This window comes from Lepisosteus platostomus, chromosome 7 (assembly GCF_059453375.1).
Source record: "Lepisosteus platostomus isolate fLepPlt1 chromosome 7, fLepPlt1.hap1, whole genome shotgun sequence".
In the NCBI taxonomy this organism is placed as follows: domain Eukaryota; kingdom Metazoa; phylum Chordata; class Actinopteri; order Semionotiformes; family Lepisosteidae; genus Lepisosteus; species Lepisosteus platostomus.
The window spans coordinates 7064190-7080126 of record NC_142617.1 but is presented as its reverse complement, the minus strand read 5'-3'; the positions used below and the strand labels follow the sequence as shown (position 1 = coordinate 7080126).

At 39.7% G+C, this 15937-nt stretch overlaps 1 long non-coding RNA gene across 1 annotated transcript; it reads right to left on the bottom strand.

Moving 5' to 3' along the window:
• Window positions 1–6963: 6963 nt before the first annotated feature.
• Window positions 6964–8583, bottom strand: LOC148658047 (uncharacterized). Its single transcript, XR_015940021.1, has 2 exons — window positions 8301–8583; window positions 6964–7185 (listed from the first exon to the last, which is right to left on the bottom strand). It is a non-coding gene; the product is annotated as an uncharacterized LOC148658047 (long non-coding RNA).
• Between the last annotated feature and the right edge of the window lie 7354 nt (window positions 8584–15937).

The following is a 15937-nucleotide window of genomic DNA, read 5'->3' as shown; positions in this document are numbered from 1 at the left end:
TTACATTATATTTTACTATCAGAAAGGTTCACAGTGCAGCTGTACTCAGTGTCTATCTCTACGTTGGTGGCTTGGTGCTCTGCTATTGATTAAGTAGCTCATATTATGTGATGTTTCCTTGTCTAAATATGTTTCTCCTCTTCTTTCTCTTTGTTTTTTAACTAAAGTCCTGTAATGCACATTGTGTGTCTCTGAAAGGAGTGAATGTGGTCTATTGTGTTCTGTAATTATTTTTGAATTTCCTCCCTTGTGTGGTTAATTATAATAAATCAAAATAAAATATATATTTTTGAAAAACAGATAGCAAAAGAACAATGTGATAAAAGTGTGGGGAAAGCAGGGAAAGCACTGAAAGAACATTTTGCCCAATTAATCATGGAGGAACATCATTACTGTATCAGGGTTTGAACTGCATTTTTGAGTTCAGACTCAGATATAAAAAAGTTTGAGGGTTAGGGATACATCACCAGTTAGGTATCTAAAGCTGAGAGAGATGTGGTATTAAACAAAGTTGGAAATTAATTTATAAATAATATACTGTACAACCTTATTATGGTGTCATTTCTGAAACATGAAGAGGCCTTGATTTTTTAGTTTTAAAAGGAGGATTAAGAGTATCGAGGAAGGACAGTTACTATTAGCTTACTGGAATTATTCATACGGAAATATCTAGGTTATTTTACAGTGAGCCCAGTTAGAACAAAGCGGAAGTCATGACTAGTTTTAACCGATATATTTAGCAATAACACAGGTCATTTGTCTATCATTTAACATTGTCTGTAGAATAAGTATCAGTTTCACAAAAATTATCCAAGTTACCAGGGAATTCTTGTTTATAGTGAAAAGCTGTGATCCATCTGTCTGATCAATTTTAGTTGGGTTCTGGTCCCTCTACTACGCTGTCAGGGTTTCTGAAAGGGGTGAGCTGTTGGACCCCCTGTGCGAAGCCATGAGGAAGGGAGTCCGAGCAAAAGTAAATCCTAGATTCCAATTCCAGGTCGTCAGGCAAGAGCCAAGTCAAAAGTAGAAGAACCAGATTGGGTAGTCAAGGGGGGAATAGTGGCGAGCACAAGAGAAAGCTGTGGAAGACTTCTCAATAGTGAGCGTACAGTAGGTAAGCCGGTGAAGAGTGTTTAAATATTAAAGGGAGAGGCACGTGATTGGATCATTAATTCCTGGGTGAGCGCGTGTGGAGTTTAGTATGCGTGGGAATGCCAGGGCGTTTACGGGAGAAAGTACGAGTCGTGACATTTCCCATCTCAAAGGATTTTACAGCGAGTGTGGTTGCAGCCGGGAACCTTCTACATTAAAGTTCCCAGGATGCAGAAAGGTACTGAAAGCTAATACAAGAAACGTAAAAGAAACCAGAACATTCAAAGACTGAAATCATCCCCGATCGGAGAGGCGGCTTGGTAAAAAGAAGTGATGAGAGAGGCAGCAAGATAAAGGAAAATAAAAGAATAAGAACTTGTTTTGCATTATGTTATGTTATTTCTGACACCACAGATGCCGTTCCAACCATCCGGGCAAACCTTGGGAGTACAGTTAATCTTCAGTGTTCATCAGCTACTGCTTTTCCCAAAGCATCGCAGGTTGTAGTTCAATGGAAAAGAGTCGGAACGTCTAGGGCCATCTGTGGACACATTGTGGACCAAAGCAATATCACAAAGCAAAACTGCAAGGAACGAATGGCAATATTAGAGAACCACCAACTGCAACTGAATGATCTCCAGATCAGTGATGCAGGTCAATATAACTGCACCGTTTCAAGACAAATACCTCCACCAACAGAAGAAAAAACAGATTATCTCATTCTTCAGGTCGAAGGTACTTCTATTTACTTTTATGTTTGCTTCTTATAGCTATTGTGTGTAACAACAATATCTTTTCTCTCTTCTGAGCCAGCTACCTACTTCTGTCTTTCTTTTGGGTTGGGGGAGAAATAGTTGTTATTCTCACACAGTACCATCCTCTTTTCTCTTCTGCTGAAATTGAGATAGCCTGACCCTTACAGGAACTGCGCGCTGCTCTGCCACTTTCTCTGTTCCTCACTGCGCTGGTAAGGTAGAAAAAACACTTTCATGCTCTGCGGCAGTGGTGAAGACCCTTGGAAACTTTCTCAGAAGTAATCTCTTGTACAGTGCAGAATATAAACACTATTACCACTCCTAAAAACTCCTTCTAAAGCATGAGTTTCTGATGTTTCTTTTTTCTAGCAAGTAAAGGTAAGAATCTATCTCTGTTATTTATTAATCTTAAAATACCTTTATGTGTAAGATTATAACAGAGTATCTTTTTAATAGAAATGATAGAATATGAATTTAATCATATTGTTATTTTTTATGTATTGTAGAGCTACACAAATTACATTTTTACTAACAAGGATAAAATAAAAGCACAGAAGATTCCTCCTTGCCTCCAGTTAGAATTAATTCACTTGGTTTTTGAATCACCCTTAAAGTGTATTGTACATGATGGTCACATGACATAACATAACATCCCTTACTGTGTCTGCAGATTTCCATGTAATTCTTAACAGGCAGCATAGTTACTTGTTTAAAGATAGAAAAGTACTATTTGTGTGGAAAGTTTGCTGATGTGATATGTTTTCCAAAGCTTCCCCAGTTATCAGGCTGGAATACCTGAACACCTCTGGCAATAATTCTGGTACATGCAAGCAACTGATCTGCAAGCTCAAGTTCCTCGACTCATCTGAAGTGAACTTCACCTGGACAAGAAATGGAGAAAGGATATATAAAGGCATTAAGAGCGAGGACCCTGTTCAATCAGATGATACCTATTTCAGCGCAGCTGGTTACCTGACTCTTTGCAAACCTGACTGGAAAGAGAGTGATGTTATACAGTGTACTGGAAGCTACTATAATGATTCCATTATTCTCAAGGAAGGTGGCGTCCCTCATAAAATCACAGGTAGGTGCTTCTTGTACTACAGAGTGGCTTGGGTGTGTACCAATAAGTTAGTGTACCCAAAAGACTACCAAAAACAAGACCCAGTCTTTCGTGCAGATCAGTTTCCATTCCCCCTGCCTCTGCAAAACATGATTATTTTAATACTTTTTTATTAATTTCCCTTTTTAACTTGTTTAAGGGAAATAAAGTACAAGTGTCCTCATGCAGATTTTGAATACTTGGAAATAAAAGCTTGAAACCTGAATGTGAGGTTTGCACAACTGTACAGAGCTGTAAGGCATCAGGAAGGAAGAAGCTGGCTTGAGGTCCAGCTGACAGAAGTGGTGTTCAGATGTGAGACTTCCTTTTCAGTTAGAATGCACAGGTTGCTAGTGATTAGCTGTAACTTCTTTTTCAGTTCTTTCAACTAGATCGTGTTATTTATTTAGGACCCTATTGAGTTAATATACAGTGGTTAGTGACACATTGAACCAAAGGCGTGATGTGAGATATTGTATGTTGTGACCAGAGGAGGGAGCAGGGCTGCATTGCTGTTGATACCTGTTTATTCTGCAAAGCACAAAGACAGATCACTGGCTCTACAGGTGCAGTGTGATGATGCATCCTTTCGTAAAGCTTCATTTAGACCGGCTGCAGCCCTGGTTCTGCTAAACCTTTAGTGATGCAGGTTTTTTAGTTTTAAATTTTCAGTGAGCGGAGATCTGAAAAGTGTGCTAACTCCTCCCAATTAAGCAATTTTAATAATTCTGAAAATGCTACAATTCGCCAGGACTGGAGTTACATGTCCCTGATCAACACCGGCAGTGCATCATAATCTTCATTGAACGATGAAGAATTTGATGACAAGTGATGAGAAGTGGCCACACCCTCGACGAACACTGATAGAGTAAGGTTCAGTCAATGAGGAAGGGGTGGCCACACCCTGGACCGACACTGATATAGTAAGGTTCAGTCAATGAGGAAGGGGTGGCCACACCCTGGACCGACACTGATGGAGGAAGGCACTATCAAAGGAGCAACAATTTACTATAAGAAAATATGTTAAATAGAAGCTGCCTGCTCCTCGGGAAGGTGTTATTAGTGAGATACCTACTATGACCATACAGGAGGTATCACTCCAGCACCAATGGGCCAGTACATACTGTATGAAAAAAGCAGAATAACTTTCAATGCATCACTATCAAATCATGACAACAGTGTGATCAAATATAGAAAACTGTCTTAACACTGGTAAATACTCATCATTTTTAAACATGGGAAAATCATAGGAAAAAAAACAAATTCTGCAAGTTTCATGACAAACCCTCATAAGGGCAGACAAATTAGAAGATACACTAAGTTATTTTAATATTCTGATGTCATTATCATGCCTTTCAGATAAGAACTGCTGCAACCTGAACTTCATAATCATCATAGTTACCTCTGCCTGTCTGTTGACAAGCATAGTGGTTGGAAGCTCTCTTTTTCTCTGCTTTTGGAAACGTAAGCCTTTTTTAAAGTCATTTTTTCTATACACACTATGATATAAAAATATCAGGCTTATACATCAGATATGCCTTTAGGAATCTGCACTTGTGTTGTCTTTCAAGCCTCTCTTAGAATGTGTTTTCAATGATACTGTGCCAGTGCTGCAATCCTTTCTCATTAGGACATAGATCACAGTGATCTCTGGTCACTGCCCTGAAATACAGTTGGATACCAGTTTTGTACAGTGATGTGAAAAAAAAGTACACCTCCTTAAATGTATACGGATTTACATATTAAAATATATCTGACCTTCACCTATTCCTCACCAAGTCCTAACATTAGATAAACCTAACCTTTTGTGACAGATAACACACACAAATTTTGCTTTTTCATTATTTATCAAACAGCCAACATTTCATAGCCTTGTGTGAAAAAGTAGGTGCACTTCATGATTCGGTAATGTGTGAAACCCCCTTTAGCAGAAATAATTTGAAGTACACTTTTCCTATAAGAGTTTATCAGCCTCTCACATCCCCTGGGAGGAAGTGTGGCCCATTCCTCCTTACCAAATTGCTTCAGCTCGGTGAGGTCATTCCTTTATGCACAGCTCTCTTTACGTCACAGCATCTCAAGGGGGTTGAAGTCTGGACTTTGACTCGGCCATTCCAAAATTCTTTTCTTTTCTGGTACTTTTCTTTTTCAGCCATTCAGTTGTAGATTTACTGGTTTGGGATAATGCATTTATGGCTAAGCCTTAGCTGTTTGACAGGCGGACTCACCTTTTCTTCTAGAACGTGCTGGTAGACAGAGGAATCCACGGAAACCCATTCTCGTTCAGTCTTTTCCTAATTGTAGAATCATGAACTCTAACATTTACCATATTGACAAAGGGCTGTAGATCCATGGATGAAGCTTTTAGGTTCCTTGTCATTTCCAGAAGCATCAGTTGGTCTGATCTTTGGGGTGAATTTGCTGGGACACCCACTCTTGGGTAGATTGGCCATCTTGAACTTTTTGAATGTGTCAATTATCTTTCTCACTGTGGAATGATGGACTTCATATTGTTTGGAAATGTCTTTATGATCCTTCGCCGACTCATGAGCAACAATGATTCTTTCTCTGAGACCATCACGGATATCCTTTGACCTAGGCATGATGCATTAGCACAAACCTGAATGCTCCAGATCAAACTGACATAGTTTATGATTTTATATATAGGTGGAAGCACTTCCTGTTGATTAACCAAACGTGCACTTGATGAGCAGCACCTGATTTTAATTACCTTCTTATGGATATGGAAGCAGTTAGGGTGCACATGAGGTTAGATTTATCTACTGATAGGATTAGGTGAGAACTAGGTAAAGATCAGATGTCTTAATATGCAGCAATACAGAATCTTAAGAGGGTGTGCTTTGTTTTACACATCGCTGTACTTAATATTTGAAAAAGAAACATTAGAAATTTGTGAGAGCTCTCTCAAACAATCCCAACAGTGATGATTTCCCAAGTAGCATCTTTAAAGCACACATTCAGAGGGAACTCTTTCCACACACCTGCCTAAATCTTTGTGTGTTTAATTTCAAAACGGTTTTAAAGTCAGGGATTCAAAACCAAAACAAAAATGAAGGACTCCGTGTACGACAATTCCTTAAGCTTTTAATAATTAGCCTGACTTCTGAACAGATTTCTGAGTTGTTGTTGTTGTTGTTGTTTTAAAGTTCTGGAAATACTTTCAGTGATGTGCTTTAGGTCAACACTTCCTTGCTGTCGATCTTAAATCGCAACGTCTTATCTAAGTTAAAGATTTCTAACATTTTGTAGTGGGCTGTGGTTGACAGCATCTCCATTGCTCTTTAAAAGCACCTCTTTCACAGTGGAAAAAAGTAGTCACAGAGCTAGTCTGTCTGGGAGAGAGGTGTGTTGCTGAGTGGGAGATGTAAAGATCAATTTGGAGGACAAAAAGGCTTGGTGAGTGGTCAGAAGGAAGCTATTAAAATAATAAATTATTTTTAAATCCACTTTTAATCAAAAATTTCTTAAGGTTTCTGGGATGCAAATAATTCTACTTTTAAATTCAAAGTGTTAGTTGCTATGTTTGACTTGTATGGTATCAGTTAGCTATTTCCATACTTCATATTTTCCTTTTTTTACTCAGAGATATGTTTTCTCTACCCCTTCTAACTTCTGTGTCTCACATTATTCTCCCACATTATATCAGTAAAAACAGTCAACAATGCCCTCAGATTTCACCTTAGTGATTGAGCATCAAACAACCTCACCTACGTTCATATATTTAGAATGGTGTTTCTAATTGACTTGGCTGACACATTTATCCAAAGTTTTTCCACATAGCATTGGTGGGGTAATGTTATTACTTTTGCTCCGAATTATACAGCTTGACTGTTATACACTGGAGCAATCTAGATGACTTTGCTCAAGGTTAAAACAAGAGAATCTCACCAAGGTTTTGAACCTACAGCCTTCCAGTTATAGAACACTGCTCCACAATGTTGCCCAATGTTTTTTTTTTAATGATGTTAATACAACATTCATGAGGAAATATAGTTTGCTCTTTTTGGAAATACCTTTTCTCTTTAATGAAAGTGATAAAGTCAGAGTATGCATCTACAGTAGGGGTATGTTGTCTTCATAAAATTCGACAATGAACAATGTTGACACAGAAAGGATGAGAGATGAGCTTTACAAAGTAGGGCAGCCAGCCACAGGCACAAACAGCACCAGCAGTGTCCCACACAGTCCTGTAAGTTTCCATGCTGCACAGCATCACTAAAAAGAAAACAGAAATCCAACATTAGGGAACAATAGCCACAATACATCTATAACAATTGCTGAACTGTCCCAGTCTCCATTCTGTTTAGTGGATGAGGGAGTCTGTGTTCAGAACTCTGTTTAAGAACCATAGACAGTAGGTGTGCACTCTGTGTACTGTAGGTTCTTATCCACATAGAACAAATGCAGGCTTGTTGCCTTTGTACAATTCTGTAAGACTGCCCTGAAACAATAACCTGCTACCCAAAACTGTTATTAACCCTTAACTCAAAACACTATAATAACCAGTCAAAACACTAGAAACTTACAATTCTTCTTTGCTAACACAAGGCAGCCTGACCTCCACTTGAATTTAAGTAGGAATTGTATTGTTTATTAATTGACTTCTGAATTCATGGCATCTTGAAACATCATGGACTTTTTAATTTGCACTATCTTCATCGATTATGATTAATTTGTTATTTTTTAACACACTGGCACCAGGGGCGTAGCCAGGAACTGATTTTGGGGTGGGCCTGTGCAAAAGTGGGTGGCCCGGGCTCTAACTGGCCAGCATAGGGGCACCCCTCCAATTTACAATGCAAATCTCGAGCGGTATAATCTAACAGCAGAATTAGCGGAACCTTATATATATATACAGTACGTACCGTCTCTCTCTCTCTCACACACACACACACGGGTTAAGCAACAATTACCTAGGCTGCCGAACGCTACTGTGCCACGGCGGACAGAGACAAAAAAACAGTCAGTGCCTAACTCTGTTGTGAGGTTTTGGCCTTCTAGACCAGACGGAGGCGTCGGGGCTTGGAATTGAAAATATGGCGATAATCTCGTCTAGAGAGTCGGCCATTTCCCGTTCAAATGCCAGCTAGTTTGCAAAGGTTTCTCGTATGAGGACTTTGTCTTTAGCTAAAGAAAAGCTGTAAGAGCTCATGTTCACTTGTTGCTTGTAACAGTTCTAATTATTTCGTATGCCTGCTTTTAGATTGTTCAGTAGTTTTACGAGTTTCTCTGAAATTAATATTTTTTTGCAAAACACAATTAACACAACGCAAAACGCAAGATTCAAAATCCGTCCTAAATATTGTATTAAAATACCATGCAGGGTTTACCTTGAGCTCCGTGAAGTTGCCCCCCCTACAGACAGCACAAACGATGAAACCCCCCTCATTCGTTAGTGCTGCGTTTGTGCCGGTTTGTGCTGCTTTCGTTCCCGAGATATAGCCCCTCCAGTGACCCCGTCTTCCGAGTTCAAGTGTCTGTTACCAGTGCGAGAGTAACAGTTCTGCAATTGTGTTCCTGTGTTTGCCCGGTTGGGGGCGGCGCTGGATATTGCATATAATATCAGTGTCTTCTGTGCGTTTCTGTGAGCAGGAAAATTAAATTTGTCACGAATGTCGCATACCCTAATCAGAAGAGTTGCGGGTGTAGTCTCAAAAAGCGAACACTAGCAAATAATTGCATGTTCTTACCAAGAGGTGGATGTTTCAATATATTTCAATATAGTGCCTTCTTGTCCTGAGATCTTTCGGTTGCGATCTTTTGATCAGTTGACCCCAGACTTTACACGAATAAACAGTCTTACAATTAGGGAGGAGTTACTATGTTTGTTCTTTGGGTTTGGTGTTTTCTTTTAATTTTTAACCGTTCTCGAAAATGTATTGCTTGTGTACTCCTTTCATTGGTGAAGAGACACCAGTTTCCAAATTACCGCTGGTGCAAAATTTTTAGGTATTAGTTTCAAGATCGGTATAATTTAACAATAAAAAACAAAATTGAAAGCACGAGCATAATAATATAATGATCATAGACTTTAAATTTCTATTTTTGAAGTACAGAGCAGAAGGTGTTTCCCCTACCCTAAATATACGATTACAATTACTCAAATACCATGTACTGTATTCATTACAGAAAGCAGCGGAGACGGTTATAATGCAAATAAAAATGTAGTTATTTCGAAGAGTACGAAGCATTGTGAATCAATAAAGAAGTTAAAAAAATAAGCCGATGTAGTAACTTTGCAAATAAGTAAAGCATTTTTAAAACAGCTTCTTATTGACAGTAACCAAGCCGATCCACCTGGCGCTGCTGGCTTGAACAGCTCTCAGACCCGTGATTGGCTAAACCCCCGAACAGCTCGGGCCGTGATTGGGTGAAGAGTGAGAATCGACACTCTGATTGGGTACAGCGCCACAGCGGAAGTTCTGAGAACATGTAGATACACAGGTGATGGATGTTCTTCCTGGACCAAATACTGTAGCCCCGGTTAACCATGTGTGCTGTATGAGCACGCTGGATATACAGTAACATCCATTGGTTTCCTATTACTGATCAATCTAAGAGAAGTCGCACTGAGGTCAAAACTGAATAGCAGACAAAGAATGTCATGGCATCCACAGCGCGTTCACGACTCCGATAGGTGCGCCCATCACGATCACATTGCGATACCCATCGCGACTGGCGTGGCGCCACTGTCGTGACATTAAGTCCTTATATCGCGATATGGTGTACCCCCGACAAAACGCCCCACCCCGATCTCGCGACATAAGCCGCATACCGCGATATCCCGCCCCCATGTCGTGACATGAAAGACCCTATATCGCGATATGACCCGCCCAGCCAAAACGCCAACCCCCCCATGTCGCGACATGGAGCCCATATATCGCGATATGACCAAAACCTGTCACGCCCATGTCGCGACATGGAGCCTGCATATCGCGATATGGCCAAAACCTGTCATGCCTATGTCGCGACATGGAGCCCATATATCGCGATGACCAAAACTTGTCATGCCTATGTCGCGATATGACATACCCCCCAACAAAATGCCCCGCCCCTATGTCGCGACATGGAGTCCATATGTTGCGATAGGATTTACCCTGGCAGGATATGCTGACCCCATGTCGCGACACAAAGTTCATATATCCCGACACGTCCTATCTGGGTATATCATGTCCTGATATGAGAACTTTGTTGCGACAGCGGTGCCAGGATGGCATGGAGGCAAGGTGCCAGTCGTGATATACACTGCCGCGATATACACGCCTTATACATGGGGTCCCTATCATGACATGCTGCGGAGGTCTTGTCGCGATGGTATCCCACAGTTACGCGTTTGGCAACACCGTGTCACGGTAGGGAAAGAAAAGGAAAACGTGCCTAGGAAAATAAAAACCACAGATCTTACAATCACGGTGATTTTACATACATTACAACCACAGGTTTATGTCATAGATGGTTAATGCGTCATGTCTTAGTATTATTCACATCTAAGGAGGCTCATATGTTTATGGATATTGATTGTCTTTACAATGTTAAGGGTATGAGCTGAACTGTAACAGAGCGCTTGAACTCGGCAGACGGGGTCACTGGAGGTCAAAAAAGGTCACCGTGCATGGTCACGTGATCACCGGAAAAACAAGGCGTTATTACTTTCAACAGCACGAACCGGTACAAACGTAGCACTAACGAAATGAGGTGGGTTTCATCGCTTGTGCTCTGTAGGGGGGCAACTTCTACCTTCTTACCTTGACTATAAATATTCAGCGGACTTGAGCGTAACATGCTGTACCAGAAGAACGTGCACTATGGGTTTCAGAGGTTGGAGTAAATGCATCGCCCCAAGGGTAATATCGAGTGAGGTGCCATGAGAACAAAAACTGCGAAGGTATTCAAATATTAAGTTCTGAAGATCTTGTTTGATCCTTCATGATGCTTTTAAACTTGTATGAAACCCACGACATTAGTATTCTATTTTCGATGCCCAAAGACACCTAATTTGGAAATTCGTGACTTTCCACAAGACTTAACACTGAATTGTTATAGTCGCATGACAGTGCTAACCAATTCACCGTACCTTTAATTGCTCATAAAAGCGTCAAATACATACTTTGGATGTATTTTAGCTCTGTAAACGTCGTCCACTTAAAATACTGCAGGGCATTTAGAGGCGATCTGAATAGTTATCTGTAAAATGCACACTCGCGTCTATCCGTCAATATTATCTTAATTTTATTCAAGCATTCCAAAACTTGTAGGTCGAGCATGTATCGAGCTGCTACAAGCAAACGCGTGCACTGACAGGGACTATTCGGGAAGTCAGGCTGTACTCCTTAAAACCCAAGACGCCTGTAGCATCTCATGTGTCTCATTTGTTTCGGGACTGGTCTGGTCATCTACAGGCGGCTTTTTGGAAAACGTAAATATATGCATTTGTTTTGCCAACTTGGCTAATAAACCAAAAACCTAGCGCTAGATAGCTCTAAGAGGGTCTGACCACAACGATAGCTAATTAGGCTACGGCTACGCATGCACCGCCCCACGGTATTTACATAATTTTCTTCTCGGTCACAAAAGATACAGCGAGCCAATTGCAAATCACATAAGATGAAAAAAATCAAACACGTAACATTAAAAAGCAAATCATGTAACGCAAACAAGGGGGGAGGGGGGGAATCTTAAATTACTTTGGACTGATTGGGTAGGCCTAGGAACAATCAGGGAGGGTCTGGGCCACCCAGACCCAGCCGTGGCTACGCCCCTGATTGGCACTGAACATCGTTTTATAAGGTTATGTAGACAGGAGGTGTTTGTACGCAAGAACCTGACAACTGCTGTTATTGTATTGGAAGATGCTGAGCTCCTGTAATCTGAAATATGTTAAACAGCGTGGACAGAATTGTTATTTGCGATGGAATTCGTAATGTCAGTTTTGATCATTTTTCCCCTTTATGTAATGAGTTATGAAATACGTTAGTCAAATCAGTATTGGGTAATAACATTGCCCCACCAATGATATGTGAAAAATAATTAAAGGGAGGCAAACAAATAATTGAGAAAACGGATTATGTAGAATTTACAAATCACAACTTTAATTACATAATTTTATCACTACTGTGCTTTTAACAGTTTAACAGAGCCTGTGTCAAATGTACATATCAGTGACCAGCTTTTCCCTTTAGCTTACAGTACATGATGTCAGTTAAAAAGCAGTTCTTCCTGGCACAGGAACAATCCGTGGAAATAAGATAAAGAACAGGACAGATTTTTTTTTTCTTGAGCAAGGAAAATCTTGCACATTAGGTTGTTATTTTCAGACCCCACTAGATGGCGCTGCTGAATCAGTCAGAGGACAGAAGGAACATTTAACTGGTCTTCAGGTTGCCCTGCAATTACACCAGCAACCTGAAAATACAGAGATTGAGTGACATTTAAAACATGACTTTATATAGAGGGTTAGCAAGTATTGATATATAAAATTGATTTGATCTGACATCTTTATAATTGTAATTATTTAAGACTATGGACTCAAAAAATAAATTGCTTGCACATCAATGAATGTGGTTCCTCAAATAAATGTTTAAAAAAGCACAGATCAGATCTTCTAAATTAATTATTCACGAGTGATGCTATATTGCATCTGTGACCTGTAAATGAAATGATGATTACCTGTATGTGTTCTGATTTCGCACACTCTGCCATGAGTCCCGATCAGTCATTTCACCTCTGTGATCCTGAAGAAATACAGCCCAGACTTAACAAAATACTACATCTATGTTTATCGAGGTAACATAATCAGCTAAAGGAAACTCTTTCTGTGTTCAGTGGTTCGTGTAGCACAAACTTTAAAGGACTTGCATGGTGAAATATCTATTCAATCCAAAACTATAAGCCTAACTCTCAGCACAGGAGTAAAACAAATCTTTATCGCAATCTAAAGTATTTCTGTCATCCTCAACAAAAAAACTTTGGTCTTGGTTTCAAAATGTCCCAAACTGGCAGGATGTGATAATAAAGATAAGCTCTCTGCATTATATGCCTACTTACAAAGATGTTTATCAGACACCTGCTGCTTCTGAATAACAGAGGTAACATTTTTCCACATACAGTATACTCACAATTACTAATAATTAAATCACTTCATCTATAGAACTGATAAAAGCTTATTGTTTTGGGTTTATAGTGATATAGCTAAATATAAATAGTTAATAGTAAGTATTAGATAAATAGTTTATCTGACCTTCATTTTATTTAAGAGTTATGAGTTACTTTGTCACATTTTAATATCGGTAGAAATATTCACATAAAGGTCTGCCACACTAAAAATTACAGAAAAGCATTCTAAAGCACAGTGAAACCAGGAGAAATGTCAAAGAGAAGCAAGTGTTCTGTTTTAATATGGTAACTCCATAGCAAAATTCAAAATAACGTGGTGCAGGTCTACCATACTTAATTCACTAACGATAATAATTTTATTTTTTGTTTTGTTTTTTTGTCTGTCTCTGCAGGTGCCAGACTGAGAGCCAATGACAACAACAGTCCTATAGTGTTTAATAACAAAGTGTATGAGAACTTCAGTTTCAGTACCGCAAGAACACAGAGGGCTGAGACAGACCAGAGCAGTCATTGTATCTACGAGAATTAACTTTCTCCTGTTGACAAAATGGTGTATAAGTTGGACTTGTAACGTAAAATTATGTTTATCTGGTTTCTCTTTGCAACAGCTGGTTAACAGCCAGCCTTTTACACCTGTATTTGAGCAATCGCTATAATATAGCTGTGCACTACAGTTCTGTGCTGAGCTCCAGCTAATGGTATCAGACTTACACCACAACAGAGAGCAAAATCCTAATTAGATACTTGTGGTGTCATATTCTCAATGTATGTATCTTTAAGGTATTTTGTGTGCATTCACTGTATTCATTTGTTTCTTCTATATTGTTTTGTATTTTCAGAATAAAGCAAAAAGCTTTAAGCTCTGAAATATTACATAAACAGCAAGTCCCAACTCGATAACATCGATAGGCATTAAGAAGTGCTTTGATGGTAATAGGAGGCAAAAAGGAATTTGTTATTAAAATACTGTGTATACGGTACAACAACATTTGTTCCAGTCTTTGTTCTTGGCTCACGCAATAAATGTAATATTAAAAAAATAAAACCTCTTTTAATATTAATACGATGGTATTTATGGAGTTTTTACTCCATTTTGTATCTGCCACTTGGTAAATAACATTACACTTCATTTTGGCCCTCAAAGTGTTTGTGATATCGCATTCTTTTCACCTTCGTGTGCAATCGATTCTCAGATATAATGGCCCTATCTGATGGTATCCAACTTGCTGTCAGACTCCGTGAACATTGGCTTCAGGTCTAAGCTGAGCTGTCCATGAGCCTGAAGCTCTTTCTCATTGTCCCATTTCTGAGCACATCAGAGCAGAGGAAAGCTAAAGGGAGTTTCCAAATATTTTCTATAGTGTCAGAGCTGTTTTTACTGACAACAGCTCCCCCACATTCCAACACACACTTCTTTATTCTTCCCTTTCAGGATAAGAGGCGTAGGTTACTGCATGAGAAGGTCTATGCGTGGCCTGACTGCTTTGTCAGTAATATGAGCCCACAGTTCTGTTAGCTCACACCTTGTTCATAGGACGGCAGAAAAAGGCAACTGAAATGATGTCGTGGGTGATAATTTAATTTGACTAAAAAGGGGGGCTGACACTTGTGAAATGAACGCTTGTGGGTTGCCTGCAGGCAATATGTTCTTTATTGTGTAGGGCTCGTTACTTACATGGTTAATTAATATAACATCCGTTGCTCTTTTCTATCCTCCAGCAGTACAGCAACCGAATCTTAAACACGGATAAACAAAATCAGATCGTGCTCGTTTGTTAATGGCTGAGGTTCGCAAAACAAAAATATTTGCTGTAATTTGTGCTTCCAGTTAGAATGTGACTGTAATTTTATTTAGACAGGAGAGAGATTTTTGATAACATGTACAAGCTACATTTCAAATTGGGGAAATAAATTATCTGCCATCGTGGAGAGACATTATGCTTCACACCAACCTAGAGAGCAAGAAATGCTTGAAGTGTGAAGGCTCAAACCATAGGAAAAGCCTATAATGAAAACAGGCCTTCAGTTCCATCAGAACACTGGACACCTCTGAGTGATGTGAAAACTAGAAAATGACCACTTTAAATGGAAAATTTATTTTTGTGTCTGCACTGTTTGTGTTTTTATAAACAGGTCTAAACTAACTTGGAGTTCAGCTCCATTTTATGTTCCTTTTATTGCTAGCAGCAATTGCTAGAAAGAACATGATCTAGATTATCCCTTTCAGCACTGCTGAGAGAAGTGGAGAAAATCTGTCTATATTATTAATTATGCAAATTCACTGAATGGAAGTCAACCAAGCCACTTTTAGCCTAGCTGGTCTTAATCAGACTCATTCCCAACATTGTTTCCCAAAGCTGTTTAGATCATTAGCATACCCCTCTAGTTCGTCTTTCATCTCATGGATTCCTCCATCAGCCTCCCTGCACCTTGGCAGCTACGCCAGTGGTTAGATTCCTCACTTTGCATGGGGCTTAAGGCCTTCGCACCTGCCGGACACAGGAGTTGCACTCAGCCAAGCAGGTCAAGTCCAGTCTCCCTGTGAGCGATCATAAATCGTGCCGCTCCTCCTGCCCTGCTGGGATTCAATCCAGGTTGCTTACCTGCTCCACGCACCCACGGAGTCACTCCTCAGATGGACGATTAGTGTGCCACACCAAACAAACAGCCTCCTGCAGCAGCATTGTGTAATATGCACGCAACAGTCTCGTTACAAAACGCATCTAAATCATGAATGTCATTATATTCCTCTTGAAATATTATTCAGATTCCTCTATTCAGTAACTGAAGGCTGGGTGGACAGATGGACAAACTGACTTTCTAACTTAGCAATGAAATCACAAACTGGATTACC